General features: G+C 36.1%; 2 long non-coding RNA genes across 3 annotated transcripts; one reads left to right on the top strand and one right to left on the bottom strand.

Moving 5' to 3' along the window:
- The first annotated feature begins 826 nt into the window (after positions 1-826).
- On the top strand, positions 827-3301 carry LOC122275355. The gene is made up of 2 exons (XR_006228535.1): positions 827-1100; positions 2745-3301. It is a non-coding gene; the product is annotated as an uncharacterized LOC122275355 (long non-coding RNA).
- On the bottom strand, positions 3283-5439 carry LOC122275354. 2 transcript variants are annotated; one of them, XR_006228534.1, is made up of 2 exons: positions 5054-5439; positions 3283-3980 (listed from the first exon to the last, which is right to left on the bottom strand). It is a non-coding gene; the product is annotated as an uncharacterized LOC122275354 (long non-coding RNA). The 2 variants fall into 2 exon arrangements; XR_006228533.1 differs by having other exon boundaries at positions 3423-3942.
- Positions 5440-19488: the final 14049 nt, after the last annotated feature.

Below are 19488 nucleotides of genomic sequence, written 5' to 3'. Positions count from 1 at the left end.
ACTAGACTACAGAGAGCATGTAATCAACACAATGGTTGCTTGTAAAATTAAGACAAACCACTAAGTGTTTGAATTTTAACTAAACCACAAATAAGAATATCAAGATTCAACTATGCCCAAAACATTTGTACTAGCAATCATGTAGCACTGAATACGAACAGAAGAAGGCCATATTGTAGAGCCTGCGTAGAGCATAACACATATGTTATGCTGTGTACCAAAACACAGTTACATGTTTGTTATGCAAAATGCACTACTACCCAACGATTGTCACTTGAAAACCGATCAATTTATGTATAAAAAAAAAAAAAAAGTGACTTCAAATTTCTAACCATCCCTGACATTATTGCGAGTTAATTGAATTAATCAGTCCACTTTTATTACGATCGCACACATTGTATTCTTCATAAAAATCAACAAAAAGCACTCAAATTGCAGTTCACTACTAGAGTCCACTTCCGGGATCAAATCATAGCTCCCGATTCCGTAGATGTTGAGTCAAAATAACTAAGATTGGTAAAATTGGACCTCAAATTTCCATAAAAATTAGGAAGCATTTTTGAAGAAAATAATTAAAAAAAAACACCTGAGATAAAAACCTTTTTCCATTAACTGTGATATAACCCTTGTTCAACCTTTTTTATTTTTCAGGCAAGTAAAGTTTGTACATAATAGTTTGTTGGACTATACTATGTTAGTGTCAGTTAACTTGAAAAATCAAATGTACATAAAGAGTTATTCTATTATTAAGTTGATGTGTAGAGATGGAGTTCTTCTAGGTACAGGCAAATTGTGTACCAATTGTGCACCGCAGGATGACGTGGTAGGGGCATTTGTGTAATTGTATAAAAAGGAAAAATACGAACCAAAGAAGAAGAGAAGAAATAACTCAGCTGCCATTTTCAATTTTCATCTTCCCTCCATCTCCTCTCTCCCAAATTCCACCCTATTTTCGCCATTTTTATCTCCGCTGCAGATTGGCCGATCTCCTCGTGACCCACCTCCTAAGCAAGCCTGATTCAAGAGTTTTCCTATATTTTTATCTCCATCTCTATCTTCCTCAACGTGCACAAACTCTGTGTTTTGCGCTTACAAAAGAGGTTCGGCTTCCCACATCATGAGCTCTTTCTCTCCGTCTGTATTTTTGTCTGCTGCTCTTTCCTTGTTTGCTTTGTGTTATTGTTATGTGTTCTGTTCTAACTTATGTTAGGTTACTTTGGTAATAGCCAGGAGAAATATCACTTCTCTCTGTTTAGATTGGCCATGTTTTGGATGTAAAACCTCTTGAGAGCACTCGATTTGGAGATTTTGGTTGTTGAATATTTGGTTTTAGTGAAAGTAGAAGAACTAAAACTCCTTGAAGCTGAGCAGTGACCGGCATGATTTGTTGGTCACTAGTAGATACAAGAATATTTTCTTTGCATTACATTTGAATTTGTTAGTGGTTGCATTCCTACCCAACTTAGAAAAAAAAAAAGATGTAAAAACAGAATAGGCATGAAATATCCATTGTTGTGAATTCAGCAAGGGCGCAATTAATATATAATTATTGATTTCTGAAAAAGTTAAATCTTTTTTAGAAGAGAAAAAAATTCAATTTGTCTTGTTATATTTGGTGTTACATTAAAACTAGGTGCATAGTTTTTAATATTTTTCTAAAAATGAGATTGTTTTAAATGTTTGGATACTTGAGGGAGGGACAAAAATAATTAACAAGAAATATACCAAAAACAAAGTTTCTATCTTTTCAAAAACTGCTTAATACTTCCCAAGATATATTTGCAACTCTGCCCATTTGTTTCCTACTTCTGCATACGCCTGAATGAGTACCTTGTCCTCCTCTTCACTCCACATATCCTTCTGCAAAGTAACAAAAAAGAAGAGGAAAACAATAAAATGAGGTATATATTGTGTACGTGCACAAGTACTCCCTCATATTGGTGGTGCATTCTTTCTTTGATCAACCAAGATTTTGAGCCTTTTCTCTAGATGGAGATTCTTTAGATGGTGAAAGGGAAGGAGCACGCATCTCCTATGTATCTCTAGGTTGTCAACATTTTTCTGCTTTGATTTATGGGACACAACCTTGAATTTGATCCTCTAGCTTTGAGTCATTTTTCTGCCATTCGTATGAAAATTGGGATTTGCTTGTAGTGGTTTGCAACTGAGAATGTATATTGGTTACCTAGGATGATTGGAGAACAGGTTATTAAGTCCAGGTTATATTTTTTCCACTTGTGGTTTGTAAGATGCAGTTCTAAGACTTTTACCACTGATAGATTGTAGCTTCTCTTGTATAGCTAGCTTCTCTTATATTATATAGGCATAGTGCATTATATTTGTACTGATGTTAATGGCTTTTGTTCTCAGTAATTGGGGATGAACTATAATATTTTCTGTCAAGTGATTACAACTGCTTATGTTGATTGTTTTGAGTAGTACGTGCCTGAGTGTGGGAAGCTTTGTGCATTGGAATGAATTAAATTATTTCATGTTTTGGAGTATTGGACAGTGCTCAACACACTCCACATTGGGCTTTGTTTAATTTCTTGAAATATTTTCTGTATGATAAAAAATAGACAGAATTGACACCTAATCGAATCTCATAGAAATATAGGCCCCAATGACATGCCTACCACTAAAAATCTTTCATTGAGACTTTATTCTCTTATACAATTCGCATTCTATGTGGTTGTGGCTAATTTATTTTATCTTATTTTATTTCTTTTTACCTATTACTTCAGTATTTCTGATGATGCATGGATTGAGGCTACTGCAAATCTTCCATTATTGAAGGAGCTTGAAATTTCAAACCGTCCTTGGAGCATAGAAAAGTTTGTGGAAGCTGTGGACCGCAATTGTCCCCATTTGAAATCACTCAAATTGAAAAATCTGGGAATTTATTATTGGGGAGCAGGTTCTTCCAATGGGAGTAATCATTAGGCTGTTGCTATTTTAGAGAACCTACCTGGACTATTCAGCCTCTTGCTTTATGAAAATAAACTGACAGATGATGCATGTAGTTAATTATCAGTTGTATCCACTTCACAGGTTTCTTACTTGGAGGTTTTATTTTTGAGCAAGTCCAACCTGGTCAACAGTCACCCAAATCCACAATCTTGGGGTCAGAAGGAAGGAAGTAGTTTTTTTGTTAGAGAAAAAGTCATACTAGGCTTTTTGAGACCTGTAATATTTGTTGTAATATTTGTTTACTTGTGTTTCATTTGCTGTAATATTTGCAAGTTATGAACTTAATTCAAGAACTATTGTTTCTCATTTCAATGGAATCTCTCCAAAACCACGTGCACAAGTTGTTTTCATTATACAACTTTTCATTACAAAGGTTAATTTAATGAACCTACAAATATCCCTTTTGTACATCATAACCAAAACACTAGAGAAGTACCATTACAGTTGATACATTAAAAAATGATCTACTCCATACAACTTGCTATTTATATACAATATATCCGAAATAAGACAAAACTATTACAAATGTGACAACCCTGTACAAATATAATAATTTACAATATAAGAACTATTTGAATGATGATGCATCAAACAGCTTTCACAAAGCCAGGACCTAAATGGAAAAATAACCAAAACTCCTCTAACAATCTAAACTAACCAAAACTCTGGAAAACCAATAGCTTATTGGAAGCTTCCTAAAAAATGGTCATATTTTCCTTAAAATTGCAGATCACTATGTCATCTTTAGTGGCCCCAATCCTAATTCTCTTTTACCTTCCCTTGTCCATATAGTGCTTCAAACTTGAATCAAATCACTTCTTATTAGTACATCCATTGATCTATGCTGCGCATCCTCATCATAACTGCAACATTGAGCTGCTGCCTTCAGCATATAGAAGATTAAAGAAAAGATTCCTTTTTGCAGCTCCAGACAAGTATGAATTGTTTTAAGTACCACCAACAACCATTCAGCTGAACAGACCAGGTTAAACAGATCATCAATAGCGATTCTAATCAACATAGAAATAATGCATTTATTAGCGAAGATAACAAGTAAATAACTATCAAGCTGAAACTTCAGCTAGCAACTAGATGCATGTATATTTAATTTTCAAGTTGCTTCACAAATGAGTGCTTATTTTATAACTTGCTCAAGTGCAGCAACATCTCATCTGCATGCAAATTAAAACATTTTATTTATGATTATATAACGGTTGAGATGTTGCTGCAATCCCTTCTGAAATCCCAGAACAAAGAAAATACAAATACAGTCTCTTGCAAAAACCAAATACCGTTCAAGATCCTATGGGTTTACAGTTAAAACTGTCGGGTTTGAAAGAAACAAGGGGTGTAAAAATTGAAACTAAAATACAAAAGGGGGAAAGAAATTTGAAAATAGAAACATCTAGATGTATGGTCCTATAGACATTTACAATGCTATACATTTTCTATTGCATACTTAAGAGACACGATACTTCTTTAGCTTTATCTTGCCAACTGTTTTCACATAGAAAAACTAGCAAGATATCCAGGCCCACAAACTTACAGAAGCATGATCAACCCCGAAAATGTCAACTAGCATTTCCCAAGGGAAAATACTCTGGGTATTGGTTTGCTGCACCATAGAGAGGAGTTGTTTACAGTTTTGTTATGCTGATTTGAAAAAAATCACAAATCATCAAGTTCAACTCTGTGCAACTCCAGGCCCACAAACTTACAGAAGCATGATCAACCCCGAAAATGTCAACTAGCATTTCCCAAGGGATAATACTCTGGGTATTGGTTTGTTGCACCATGGGGAGAAGTTGTTTACAGTTTGTTATGCTGATTTGAAAAAATCACAAATCATCAAGTTCAAATCTGGGCAACCACATTATTGACCTCCAAGTGGCATCGTTGTTATTCATTAAGCTAGGCTCAAAAAAATTAAAAATTGAAACTTCAAGGTGCTATAGATTTCTCACAATTATAAAAAGAAAAGCTAGAATACACACCACTGCATCGGATTAATAATGTAAAGAATAAGAATTTTTTTCTTTTTGAAGTGGAACCTCACCAAGGCAAGGAAGCACTTCAAACTAACCTGTAGAGAGTAAAACCCTAGATACACGACAGGTTTGGTCTGCGATGGGTTAGGGAGGGGTTAGTGATTTCAGTCTCCAGATGGGCAGAGGGGTTAGGGTTAGTGATTTCAGTCTTCAGATGGGGAGGAAATTTCAATGGTTTCAGATGGGGAAGGAGATGGTCAATGGTGATGGTTTCAGCCACGGGAGGATTTCGATGGCGATGGGATGTGGATTTCGAGTTGCAATCTTCCCGCTCCAGACTCAATGTTTGATGAAAGCAAATCAGCTTCCCGCTTCATACACCCAGCAAATCTCCATTTCAATGAAACGCATCGTTTCATTTGACATGTCAGCATTGGTGCACCGGGGGTACGCGATCTGCCTGCAAGAAGACTTTTCCTAACTTAAATAGTAATATTTAATTTATAAGATTTTAATTTTAAAATTTATCCTTTGAATCAAATTATATTATTTAAATATTTTATTAAGCGAGTTCAACAACTGACTTGAAAATATAATTTTTAGTACATAAATAGGCGGCTCGGATGATGGGTCATCCAGACTCATCCGCTCTGGCCCGCTGGACAATTGGCAAGCAAATACTATCAATATTAATAAAGAAGCAAGAGGGTTGTGGGTGGAATACATACTAGTTTTTACTCGCTTTTATAATATTTATACATCTATTAAAAAAACCTCAAATCTAATTTCACTTTAGACGGATGTATTTTTTTCTCTAAAATTTATATTTTTGCAGTCACAGAATACAAAAGTGTCGCGCATTATTTTTTTTAAAAAAACTAAATAAATATGAGTTTCACATTAAAAGAATTAATTTTTTAATAATAGATCCAACTATTTCTCAAAAAGAGTATGCCTACACAATCTATGAATATATATAATATTCCTCTTTTTTCCCATTTATCCTCTTCTTTTTCAATTTTTTTCAGCTTTCGTAGTTCCTCTCCTCTATTCAAGCTCATAGTGCTGCTACAAGTTTCTTCTTGTCCAAGACCCACGACCACCTAATGGAAGCCTCACTCCCACTCACTTATAATTGGCGTGTTGGGTGATTAGATCTAAGGTTTGTTGCGTATTGGTTGGCTAAATCTAGAGTTATCTCAAGGTAACACAAAGATCTAAATTGGTTTGTTGGCGAAAATCAAGACTAGCCCGGGCTATCACTTAACTTTCAAAGGTATTGAAAAGAAAATTCTCATTCATTGAATAAAACATAACAATAATTGATTGAATAACAATGCAAAACAAAATATAAATAGAAAAGCCCCTAGGGTTGGTGCCACCTTGCGTTCCCTCTCTATCCTTAACCTAGATCTAGTTCTAGATCTCAATCTTGGATCCACTCCTAAGTTTTAGGAATCCTAAGTTTAAATAAACATCTAATGCCTAAAATAAAGGAAATTAACTAGGAATTAAACTACGAAATAACATAAACATATTATAAATAAATAAATTCCTAAATAAAAGGAACATGGCCCGCCACCACTATGAATGGGGCCACTACCCCTAAATTTTATGAACTTGTCATCTTGTTATCCAACCTTATTGTCATCCAATCTTGTCATCTTGTCATCCAACCCTTAAAATCAAGAAATTGACCAACATGTAAAACTCTTCTAGTTGCACTTGTCATGGACGCCCATCGCCTCACCACTTGAGCCATGCATACAACCCAATGCAACCCTCCTAGCCTCGGCACGCCTAACCCTCTTAGTGGCATTATGAATGGCTCTTTTTGCATCTCTATCAATCCTCCCCCCTTCAAGACTGACCTTGTCCTCAAGGTCCAAATTTAGGAATTGATCCTTGAGAACCTGAATACTCTCCCATATAGCATCCTCAAATGGAAGCCTCTTCCATTGAACCAAGGTTTCGGTTCTCACTTGGCCACCCTTCCTTACAAGCCTATATTCCGTAATCTTCTCGGGTTGGATTACTAATCTTCCCTCTTCATCCACCACGGGCATCTCACTCACCACCTTGGTTGGATCTCAAACCTTCCTCCTTAGCCATGAGACATGAAAAATATGGTGAATGTGAACCACGACCGGTAGATCTAGCTTGTATGCAAGCTGTCCGCACTTCTCCAACACTTGATATGGGCCAAAATACTTAACCCTCAATTGCTTAATGTTGCTTGGGATAGTGCCTTGTGCTCTCTTAGTAGGTACTTGAGAAATAACCACTCATCCAGTTCAAAGGACTCCATACTCCTCCCTTTGTCAAAGTGCTTCTTCATTTGGTCTTGAGCACGTGCCAAATTCTTCTTGAGATCCTTTAAGATTTCATCCCTCTCTCTAAGCTCCATATCTACCAAATCATTTGGTGAACTCCCAACTTCATAAGCCACAAGCATCGGTGGTGGTTTCCCATAAAGTGCCTCAAATTGTGTCATCTTGATAGATCGGTGCTATGATGTGTTGAATCAAAATTCAACCCATGCCAAATGCTCTTCTCACTTCTTCGGGTATTGGTGCACAAAGCACCTAAAATATTGCTTAAGAGTCCGGTTGGTGACCTCTGTTTGGCCATCGGTTTAGGGGTGATAGGTTGAACTTCAGGCTAACTCCGTCCCATGCATCTTGAAGTACTCCCTCCAAAAGTTGCTCATGAACGTGGTCTCTATCAGTCACTATTGTGACGCCCCCAAATTCCGTTTAGGATTGGACGGACATTTGAAGCGTCGAGACATGTAACACAAGGTTACCTGCCCCCGTTCATGACATATAAGATGCAATGTTCCTAACATGCATCTAACATTATGCAATATTCGCAGCGGATAAATTATTTCTTTAGCAATATTATGCACCAAATTGAAAATATCCCAAATGCTTAAAACATACTTGATATATAAAGACTCATTAAACAACTAAGATCATAACACTAGTCCAAAATGATTATGATTCAAAAAGTACTGGAGATGCAACTCCATCGTACAAGTAGTAATTTACGTTAACTACTATATTAACATTGACGTCGCATCGTCGCTCAGTCAACTGTGTCTAGTTGGTCAGCTCCTGATTCTCCTTCAGATCCTGTAACAAGATCTACCATTCGGGGGGAATGGTAGTTGGAACTACCACAGTGAGATTTGATTACAAATCTCAGCAAGTTAACAAAAAACTTCCACACAGGCTAATGATGCATGGATGACAGTAAAAGCATAAATGCATAATCAAATTCATAAGTAATTAAAGCATAACTTGGCATACAACATAGCATAATTGATATAACTTAAATTGAAACATGAACTGAACTTGACTTGACATGAACTTGATCTGAAACTTGACTTATCATGAACTTGTTCTGAAACTTGACTTAACATGAAAAATACATACTCCACAGTTGTTATGGCCCCATGTATTCTACGTGTAAATACATACTCCACAGTTGTTGTGGCCCCATGTATTTTACACAAACTTGACTTAACATGAAAATACATACTCCACAATTGTTGTGGCCCCATGTATTCTACGTGTAAATACATACTCCACAGTTGTTGTGGCCCCATGTATTCTACACAAACTTGACTTAACATGAAAAATACATACTCCACAGTTGTTGTGGCTCCATGTATTCTACGTGTAAATACATACTCCACAGTTGTTATGGCCCCATGTATTATACGGAAACTTATTCTTTAACTGCTTAAATACATACTCCACAGTTGTTGTAGCCCCATGTATTCTACGTGTCACAATTGTTGTGTCTCACGTAGTGTATGCGTCACAATTGCTGTGACCCCATACATAAGTAATCAAAATGAAACGTGACTGGAATATGAAAGGACTGAAGCCCTGACGTAACATAACGTGATTTGAACATAACTTGAAATACATGACCAATTTGAGATAGAAACATTTCGTAACATGGCATAACATATAATAGACAACATATTTAACATGACATACTTGCAACAGTGAATATTACATGACTTGACATACATGTAATAGATGACATACTTAGCATGACGTACTTGTAATGTACAGTAATACATAACAGGATATATTATATAACAGATAAAAATTGATGACAGAATAAATTCTATATAATAGACAATTACGTGATAACTTGGCATGGCATGACATATATGATAACACACATACATACACTGTAGTTCCTTTACTTAGCACACATACACAATAAACTGCTAGTAAGTTAAAAGCTAACTTACCTCGATTTCCGCGTTTCTTATAAAACCTTAAGCGTGATCACGAGAAACTGTAATTAGTGATTCTAAAAGTTAGCACTAAATCACTAATAAATTGAAATATGGAAAATACTAACTTAAAGAGTAAAATTTCTATTTTACTTTCTGCATGTAGAAAAATGACCGTTTTACCCATAACTTAAAGATTTTGCATACTAACTCCAAAAGTCACCAAAATTTACATGCCTCATGTAAATTTTATTCTCAATTCATATATCAATTTAGAAAAATTTAAAACTAATCACAACTATTAAAACTCCATAGGGCCGAAATTCTCATATGCTATTTCTATTGATTTTTGTTTCCAACTTGTTTTGATCAACCTTTTGATCTATGACTTATAAATATGTGATCTTCAAACCAAACCATCACATGGTTTAAAAAGATGTCCTAAAACATATATAAGCTTCTAATTCAAGATCACATGGTTAAAAATTAACCAAAACATAAATTTAGCCAAGAACATCCACACTTTGGCTTATTTGAATATCTCTTTACATAAAATTTCATATCTTTGAAACTAACATCAAATATATTCAAAATAATAATATAACATGTATATAAGATGCTTAGGATCTTCCAATAAAATTATCAAAGTCATTGGAATAGGTTTAGACCACCAAAGAGTTAAACTTTTTCAAAATAGAAACTGTTTTTCCTCTTCCAATTTCTAAGTTTCTAAATCTAAGAAATTCTTTCATCAAAACATTTAATCATGCAAAAATCCTCAACCAATAGTCATATATACATGTTAACAATACTCCATAAAAATTTTGGACCAATATCTATCCATTAGCTTGGTCAAAAACTCCAAACTATAACATATTCTCCAGTTTATCTCCCAGAATGCCCTTTCTATAGTTTATATAATATTTGACCGACCAAATGATCTCCAAATAGGACAAATAAGATATCCATGTAAACTAGACTAAAAAAGGAACAACTTATATGAAGGAGACTTTATGATAAAACACTTACAAAAGCTTCGAAATAGGCGTGCAAAAGAACTCCTAAAAGCTGTCCGAGAGAAAGTGTTTGATATTCTTTTAAAGGAACGTGTAAATGAAGATAAGTTCGTGGGTGATGGCTGGAGATGCTTATGGATGAGATAAGGAAGATGATAAGGCTGGAGTTGAGAGTTAAGTGTAGTTTTCTCCTACCCAAAATATCTATAAAAGATTATCTCAAAATATTCTATCCAATAATATCTACAAAAATCAGTTTAAGATATTTTCCAAATGTGGAGTAGACTTGGAAGAGTAAGGTGGCTAAAATCTTTCCATGTGTATTTTAAATCTCTATTCTTAAGATATTTTCCAAATGTGTATTTTGCTTAGGTGTCATGATCTCACACCTTGATTTCCTTCACAATTCCATCTAATGGTTTCTCTTTGTGCCAAGTATCTAATACTATTCATTATGTGTGGTTAAGATCTTGCCAAGTGTCCAAATAAAATTTCGCTAACCTAATTTGGACATTTCACACTGTGATTTTGAAAACACTGCGCTTAGTTATTTACCGAGGTTACTATTCACTCCAAAAATAAATAAACTTAGTACTGAAAAATCCTAAATATTCAATTAAGCCTAGTGGTGTAGACTATAATGTATTCTGACACTTCTAACTATCTCAAATAATTAAAATCGCATTTCTGGCATCATAGTGAGTGATAACACTAACTATGTTGACAGGCTAAAACCTATGCGATTAGTAGATTCGTGAAAGCTTATAGAGTCTTCACGAGATTCCTAAAGTCAATAGAAATTCCACAATTGAATTTCTAGCGGGCTGTTACAACTATGCTTCTCGGCATCCCATAAAGTTTCATCACTTGATCCACATAAAACTTAGCAATAGTCTTGGTTGTGTATGGATGCACCATTGCAATGAAGTGTGCATACTTGGTCAAGCGGTCCACCATCACAAGCACCCCATCACAACCATTTGAGAGTGGCAACCTCTCCACAAAATCCATGATGACATCCTCCCAATTGTGAGTAGGAATCGGTAATGATTGCATCAACCCCTTGGGCTTGATACTCTCAATCTTCACCCTTTGGCAAGTGTCACATCTCTTCACATACTCCCTCACCTCTCTTTTCACACTATCCCAATAGAACAAATTAGTCACCCTTATCCAAGTACGGTACACCCCCGAGTGTCTCCATTCCTTGGAATCATGAAAATGGCTCAATATCTTCCTTCTAAGCTTCCCCACACTCGACACCACTACTCTCCCTTTATATTTTAGAAGCCCATCATTCATTTCATAATTTTCAACTCCCTTAGCATCCACATCTAGCTTCTCCATCACCTTCTTACACTTTAGATCTTTTTTTACTCTCTCTCTAATCTCATCCCAAACTCCCCATGAAGGACGGACCTGAGAAGGCCTCCAATACCACACCATCTTCCCTCCTTGATAGGGCATCGACCACTCGATTCTCCCTACCTGACCTATACACCAAATCAAAATCAAAAACAAGAAGTTTAGAAACCCACCTTTGTTGATTCCGAGTGATAATTCTTTACTCCAAAAGGTGTTTCAAAAGTTGTTGATCCATGACTATTGAGAACTTTCTTCCTAACAAATAAGGCCTCCACACCCTCCTTGCCTCTATGATGGCAAGCACCTCTCATGCATACACGCTTCACCCTTTCTTTTGAACACCAAGGGCCTTACTAATGAAGGCTAGTGGCCTCCTTTCTTGCGTCAAAACAACCCTTACACACACATTACTTGCATCCTTATGTAGCTCAAATGCCATTTCAAAATTAGGCATAGCAAGGACGGGTGTAGTTGTCATGGCTTTCTTCAATCTTCAAAAGCCTTCTCCGCCTCTTCACTTCAAACAAAATTATTCTTCTTGAGCATGTTGATAAGTGGACTTGCAATGGAAGCATAATTTTTGACAAACTTCCTATAGTAACCCGTGAGCCCAAGAAAGCCCCTCAATTTAGTGATAGTCTTTGGTTTGGTCCAAGCCACCATAGTTTCCACCTTCCTTGCATCCACCTTGACCCCATCATGTGAGATCAAATACCCCAAGTACTCAATCTCCTTTTTGCCAAATGCACACTTGGACAATTTAATGTAGAATGAGTTGTCAAGTTGCACCCCCAAAACAACCTCCAAGTGCCCCAAGTGATCCTTCCATATCTTGGAATAAACAAGAATGTCATCAAAAAATACCAACACATACCTCATCAAATACGGCTTAAAGGTTTGGTTCATGCATACATGAAAAGTTTAAGGAGCATTGCATAGACCAAATGGCATCACCAAATACTCTAAGTAGCCATTGTGAGTTCAGAAAGCTGTCTTGTGAATGTCCCCTTCATGCACCCTTATTTGATGGTACCCGACCCTTAGATCTAGATTGGAGAAGAATATAGAACCTCCAAGCTCATCTAGCATGTCCTCAATGGTTGGGATCGAAAATCTATCATTGATGGTAGCCTCATTCAAGGCTCGATAATCGGGGTAAAATTTTCATGTGACATCCTTCTTCTTCACCAAGAGAACCAGACTTGAGAATGGACTAGTGCTTGGTCGGATGAGCCCATTAGCCAACATCTCATTGACTTACTTTTTGATCTCAGTCTTTTGGTCGTAAGCATACCGGTAGGGAGTCACATTAACAAGCTTGGCTTCCTCCTTCAAAGGAATGCGATGATCAAATTCCTTTGAGGGTGGAAGTGTCTTCGGATCCTCCATAACTCTAGAGAACTGCCCCAACAACTCCCTCAAATCAAGAGGTATCTTGTCCCTAACTCTCTCTCCATGCCTCCATCTACCACCTCGTGCCCCTCACTCAAGCCCCTCGGTTGGAAGGCCAATGTGATAGCAAAACATTGTCCCCCTCGCTTCAAGATCTTCTCCATCTCATTAGACCCCACGGCCTTGCATCCTCATCTTCCAGTCATTCTCATGGTCACCCATTTACCCTCATCATAAACTCCATAGTCATCTTCTTATAATCCAACACTATCTTTCCTAACTCTTCTAACCATTGCACACCCAACACCACATCTAACCCAACAATTGGCAAAAAATACAAGTCTACCACAATCTCAAGATCTTGTGTTTTCAAACATACTTTTTTTATAAACTTCTCTACACATCAACTTCTCCCCACTAGCTACCTTGACCTCAAATAGAGTGATAGAAGTCATAGGCAAGCCCAAGATCTCGACCACCTTTGAATTGATGAAGTTTAAAGATGAACCATTGTCCACGAGAACTATTACCTCCATCTTGCCAATGTGTGCTTGTGTTCATTCTAGGCCTGGCAACCCCTACCAAAGCATGAATAGAAATATAAAGGTCTACCCCCCGGCCTCATGTTGATCTTGCTCCTCTTGCCCTTGCTCTTCCTCCATTACTTCTTCCTCTTCATCAGACTCCACTTCTATGAAAAAAATTTGCTTGGCTTTGCATTTGTGGCCATAGTGAACCTATCATTGAATTTAAAGTAAAACTCATTCTCTCTTCTTCGTTACATCTCTTCCCACGATAGCCTTTTCACCCATGTGGGTAAGGGCTAGATCCACTTGATACGACTCCACTAGGACCTCCTGGTGAGAAGTCTTTGCCAAAGATATTGTTTGCACCAATCTTGGAAACCATTGGGGGTGGTTTCCTCATTTCAAACCGACTACTCTTCTTTAGATCTTGAAGTTGAACTTCCTTAACCTGTGCAACCTCCAAAGCTTGCATCAAGATCTTTGGTTTTCTAAGCTTCACTTCTACCGCCAACTCAATCTTTAAGTTGCCCATAAAGGTCCCAATAAGAGCCTTCTCCGACCACCCATGTGCTCTAGTGGACAAGTACTCGAACTCCTTTTGATAATCTCTTAAAGATATGATTTACTTGATCTTTGAGAGAGTCTCATGGTAATCCATATACTCAGTTGGACCAAACCTCCTCAAAAGCTCATTAACAAACTTCTTCCACTTCAACTCCCTCCTTTGAGCCCCATACGTCTTCCTCGTCCATTGCCACCATTGGTTGGCCTCCCCTTCAAAGAAGTAAGTGGCATAGGATACTTTAGCATGGCCCTCTATGTGATTGTGCTCAAAGTATTGCTCAACTCTACTAACCCACGTGCTCGGGTCGTCACAACTGAACTTTGGAAAGTCCATCTTTGGTTTGAGAACTTCCCCCTACATGCTCCTCTCTTCTCATCACGGTTCCCTTCTTCTCCTTCACTTTCCTATGTGGATTCCTAATGAGTGCTTGAGGAATCTTGAGAAGATGAATTCGAGTCATACACCATCTCACGGCATTGGCTTCTTCTAGATCCAAAGGAACCCTCAGGACTATGGACTCTTCTTCTATGGCGCATCATCTCTCCATTCCTCATTTGATCTACCAATTGATAGAGCACCTCCTCAATCCTTCCAAGTCTTTCATTGGTGGTAGTTTGTTGTGCCTCCAAAGCGGCTTCAATATTCTCAATACACTCCCTATAAGTTGGTTGCCGATCGGTCATGGCTTCCTCTCATTGGGTTGGATCTCTCTCAATGAAAGCACCAATTGATGGAAGCCTCACTCTCACTCACTTGTAATTGGCATGTTGGGTGATTAGATTTAGGGTTTGTTGCGTGTTAGTTGGCTAGATCTAGGGTTACCTCAAGGCAACACAAATATCTAAATTGGTTTGTTGGCGAAAATCAAGACTAGCTTAGGCTAGCACTTAACTCTCAAAGGTATTGAAGAGAAAATTCTCATTAATTGAAGAAAACATAACAATAATTGATTGAATAATAATGCAAAGCAAAATATAAATAGAAAAACCCCTAGGGTTGGCACCACCTTGCCTTCCCTCTCTATCCTTAATCTAGATCTAGATCTACTCATTCCCTTTCAATCTTAGATCTACTCCTAAGTTTTAGGAATCTTAAGTTTAAATAAACAGCATCTAATGCCTAAAATAAAGGAAATAAACTAGGAAATAAACTAGAAATTAAACTAGGAAATAACATAAACATATTAAAAATAAATAAATACCTAAATAAAAGGAACATAGCCGGCCACCACTATGAATGGTGCCCCCACCCCTAAATTTTAGGAACTTTTCATCTTGTCATCCAATTTTGTCATCTTGTCATCCAACCCCTAAAATCAATGAATTGGCCAACACATAAAACTACTCTAGTTGCACTTGTCTTAGATACCCATCGCCTCACCACCCGAGCCATGCATGCAACCCTCCTAACCTCGGCACGCCTAGCCCTCTTAGTGACATTATTAATGGCTCTTCTTGCATCTCTATCACCACCCCATGGGTCTCTTTCTACTCAACTCTCTAAGGTGTAGAGGGATGCGATCCACAAGTCTCTAATGCGGGTCATAGTTTTGAAACTCATATCCAAAAGTCCCTTATACGAATATAGTTAGATCCACAAGTTCTATTTTCTATTGACAGATGCTGTTGGCTTTGATCTGTTGATGTTATTTAGAAATCTTTGATTTTTTTGGGTGGATTTGACCGACAGTGGGTTGGGTATGGCACCACTATACTCTCTCTCTCTCTCTGGGAACCTCTCCAAGGTGGAGCCCTTCGGACCCACTCCTGTAGAGTAAACCCCGATCCCATGCACCCCGCACACTTAAAAGTTTCTTTAGAAATTATTTAAATCGCCGACTTTTCACTAGAGGGTGTCACCCCAAATGATTGTTTGCACCCATGAAGTGTAGAATCTTGGACCTTGAAGGGAGTAATACCCCAAGACCACAGCTTTCACCACTTGAGTCAACCCCTGAGTAATGATACACACACAACACATAATGTAAAATGAGGGTATTTTGATAAAGTGGTGTTATTTTAATATGATATTTTACAATAATACCCTTTATTTTAAAACATGATTGTGAAATATGTTATGAAAAGTATTATGTTTATCATTTTTCAATCAGAAAATATTTTATGTAAAATTATAATAATGATGTAATTGTTATAAATCGATTTGTATGACCACATTTAGCCATCAATTGTTATAAATCGTCTTGTATGACCACCTTTAGTCATCAATTATGACCATATTTAGCCATCAATTATGACCGTTTAGCCATCAATTATGACTTAAGCTATACATAAATCATTTTTGTACTCCTATATATATAGGTATCGTTCACTTGTATAGTATGATGTTTTCAGTTTTGAATAACAACGTTTTCTCTTACAATATCATTTCTCTTTTAGTTTTATAACACATTATCAACACGAAGGTTTTGTCGATTTTGAAACTAGTAGTCTTCTACTTTAAAAAATTTCAAATCTTATCATATTGGAATTCGTTACTCTTGACATTTCTGAAAAAAAATTATTTATCTTGGATCCTTGATGTTGAGATCCATTTAGATGTGATGAACTTGAGAGATACAATTAAAAAAGGAAATCACAGGTCCCGGCAGGATCACCCTAAGACAATGATTTTCTTTCGGCACTATCTTCATAAAGAATTAAAAACTGAGTATCTCACGGTGAAAGATCCCCTTATTTTATGGAATGATTTAAAGGAAAAATATGAGCACCAAAAAACTGTAATCCTCCCAATAGCTCGTCATGATTGGTTGCACCTAAGATTGCAAGACTTCAAAAGTGTCAGTGAGTATAACTCAGCACTCTTTAAAATCAACTCAATATTGAAATTATGTGGTGAAAAATTCACTAATGATGACTTGTTAGAAAAGACATATACTACTTTTCATGCATCGAATGTGCTCCTGCAATAACAGTATCGAGAGTAAAAGTTCAAAAAATATTCTGAACTTATATCTTGTTTTTTAGTGGCTAAGCAAAATAATGAGATTTTGTTAAGAAATCATCAGTCATGTCCTACTGGTTCTATATCATTCCCTAAAATGAATGGTATTGGATTTACACCATTTTTAAAAACAAATGGTGTATCTTTTCAAAGAAATCGAGGGCGTTCAGGTGGTAGGAAAAATTATAGAAGTAGAGGTCCTATAAGCGACCACACTAAAATGGATAATAATATATATATACCGTACCACCAGAAGTGGTTCAACTCAGAGAAGGGTAAAAGTCCTCAGAATAAATTTTCAAAGAAAGAAGAAGATGGATGCCATAGATGTGTAGATGTGGTATGACTGGACATTGGTCTTGTACCTATCGTACAGCTAAGCACTTGGTTGACTTATATCAAACTTCTATAAAAGAGAAAATAAAAAAATTTGATACAAATTTTGCTGAACCATCATATACTTTAGTTTCTATGGATGGAGAAGATATTACCCACCTTGATGTTTTTGATTTATTTGAAAATTATAGTGGTAGAGTTGATCATTTGATTGGTGATGGAAGTGTTCCTTTTTAATTAATGTATATTCTCTATCTTATAGTAATTTTTTTTTAATATTTTATAATGTTTTGTAGTAATGAAAGTTTTATATATTTTGTAGAACCATGAATCTTACTAATGAACTTTTTATTTCTGAGATGAATAATAGAAATGTATATCTGGCTGACAATGTTATAACTCACATAATTCTTAAGGATAAAAAATATTTTCAAAATCTTACATTGAGTAAAACCTACATCCATACCATATATGGTTCATCAAATCTAATTGAAAGCTCCGAAAGAGCTTATATTGTGTTGTCTAATGACATCAAATTGTATATTGATGATGCTCTATTTTTTTCACGATCCATAAAAAATTTATTGAGTTTTAAAGATATACATCATAATGATTGTCATATTGAAACCACCAACAAATGCAATAAAGAGCATCTTCTCATTACTAAACTAATTTCAAATTAGAAGCTCGTATTAGAAAAATTGTCTGCTCTCTCATCTGGATTGTATTATACAGAAATGAGAACAATCGAATCACATGTGGTAATGCACCAGAAGTGCATTGACCCCAAAGTATTTATGACTTAACATGATCGCCTTGGACATCCGGGATCAATAATAATGCGACGAATAATTGATAATTCGTATGGGTATCCCCTAAAGAATTAGAAGATTATCTTACCCAATAAATATTTGTGCTCTGCATGTTCTTAAGGTAAATTAATTATCAATTCATCTCTCTCAAATGTTGTTTTTGAATTTTCGTCATTTTTACAAAGGATTCATGGGAATATATGTGGGTCTATTCAACCATCAAGTAGACCGTTTAGATAATTTATGATTTTAATTGATGCATCAAGTCAATAGTCACATGTTTGTCTACTTTCTACTAGAAATATTGTATTTGCTAAACTTGTTACCTAAATAATTAAACTACGAGCACAATTCTCTGACTATCCAGTTAGAACTATTCGATTGGATAATGCAAGTGAATTTACATCTCAAGTTTTTAATAATTATTGCATGTCAATAGGAATAGATGTTAAGCATCAAGTTGCCCACACACACACTCAAAATGATTTAGCTAAATCTTTAATTAAAAGGTTTCAACTAATCGCTATACTTTTACTTATGAAATCAAAACTTTTTATTTCTGCCTAAGGACATACTATACTTCATGCAGTATCATTGATTTGGGTTAGACCATCAGCATATTATAAATATTTTCAATTACAGCTTGCATTTAGTCAACAACCAAATATTTTTTATCATCATTTTTTTGGATATACGGTATATGTTTCAATTGCACATCCACAACGTACAAAAATGGGTCCTCAACGTAGACTTAGGATATATGTTGGGCTTAATTCTCAATCTATTATTAGATGTCTTAAGACTCTTACAGGGAATATGTTTAAGGCACGTTTTGAGAATTGTCATTTTAACAAATCCATTTTTCCAACATTGGGTAATGAGAAGTCGGTGCCTAAAGCACCACAAGAAATAATTTCAGAAAATCAACCACTTTTCCAAATTGATCCTTGTACAAATGAATGTAAATTAGAGGTTCAAAAGATTATTCATTTACAAAGTGTTGCAAATCAATTACTAAATGTATTTACTGACACTAAAGATGTGGTAAAATCATATATTTCTACTGTTAATGTTCCAGTAAGGATTGTAGTCCCTAAAGGACAAGTTGCCAAAACAGCAATAGGTGAGTCTAAGACACGTTTGAAGCGTGGATGGCCTATTGGTGCAAAGGACAAAATTCCTCGAAAGAGAAAAATACAAAATGAATTTGGTACTCCTAAAGAGCCCATACCCACAACACAAAATACAAGAGTAATTGATACTCATGAAGAGACTAAATCTTATGAAAAAGAACCTCC

The sequence above is a fragment of the Carya illinoinensis genome, chromosome 9 (genome assembly GCF_018687715.1).
Source record: "Carya illinoinensis cultivar Pawnee chromosome 9, C.illinoinensisPawnee_v1, whole genome shotgun sequence".
NCBI classification, from domain to species: domain Eukaryota; kingdom Viridiplantae; phylum Streptophyta; class Magnoliopsida; order Fagales; family Juglandaceae; genus Carya; species Carya illinoinensis.
Note: the sequence above shows the minus strand (reverse complement) of the source record. Positions and strands in the feature narration are given on the sequence as shown.